At 28.8% G+C, this 1,116-nt stretch overlaps 1 non-coding gene across 1 annotated transcript; it reads left to right on the top strand.

Annotated features, from left to right (window-relative positions):
* On the top strand, nt 1-74 carry TRNAM-CAU (transfer RNA methionine (anticodon CAU)). Its single transcript has one exon. It is a non-coding gene; the product is annotated as a tRNA-Met (tRNA).
* The last annotated feature ends 1,042 nt before the right edge of the window (nt 75-1,116 follow it).

Consider the following 1,116-nt stretch of genomic DNA (forward strand, 5'->3'; position numbering starts at 1 on the left):
CGCGGGGTAGAGCAGTTTGGTAGCTCGCAAGGCTCATAACCTTGAGGTCACGGGTTCAAATCCTGTCTCCGCAACATCTTGTTTTGCCAAACTATTTTAGGGTTAATTTTTGCTCTATCTTTCTTTTATTTCTTTCATGGCTGATGCTCTTTTTGTGAATAAATTTGTGTATCTTAAAAGTTTTATCAACTTGATAAATAATTTTACTTACCTAATGATTTTGGAAAACAAATGGATTATTTTTTTTTTTACTAATTTATTAATTCAAAGACTTGATAATTTGTTGAGATTTCATTCTTTTGTGATTGTATAGGAGATACAAATTATTCTAAACTTTTTTTCCTACTCGAACAATATATTATTCGTGTAATATTTAAAAACTACATTTAGTAATTAAAAAATATATTTATTTAGGTACAAAAATCTCTTACTTTTAATAGTACATCTCGTTAGCATTGTAAGTTCCCTACTAAGAAGCATGAATGTGAAACATATTTCCATTGAAATTTGTCAGATATACAAGGAAAAGAAAACGTTAATATTACTCCTATTTTCCCAAATAATATCTACGTTAAAGACCTTAATACAATAAATTTTGTTCATGGTTGAAAAGAAACTTACCTTTTACTTTTTATATTCTCTTCGTTTTTTCTTAATATATTTTATTCTTATTTAGTTGATTTCGAACTCCTAAATATTAGGTAATGATTAAATTTTTACTTAATTTTAAAGTGTTAAATATTAGAAAAGAAACTTAAATTATATATATGTCTAATGTGAAACTTATTTTAAAATGGTAATAAAGGCGAACGACATTTTTCTGAGGGCCTTCGTGTTTTTAATATAATATAAATATAGATAATAAATTTTACGATTCGTCAAAAAAAGAGATAACAGCATCTATGCAATTGGATTACGTGTAACTAGTTTGACACATAGACACTGCCTTACACTTTCAATTGCCACATCGCTCGTTTTGCATGCGCGCGCAACGCATTTTTCTCAGCGAATTTTGCCTATGCCCTAATTTCTTAAACTGTGCTTATCCCCTTCTACTTCTGAATTCATCAACAAATTTTAAGTGATCTCTTGCTGTCAGTTGCATGCTATGGCTAC

This window comes from Nicotiana sylvestris, chromosome 2 (assembly GCF_000393655.2).
Source record: "Nicotiana sylvestris chromosome 2, ASM39365v2, whole genome shotgun sequence".
Lineage (NCBI taxonomy): Eukaryota > Viridiplantae > Streptophyta > Magnoliopsida > Solanales > Solanaceae > Nicotiana > Nicotiana sylvestris.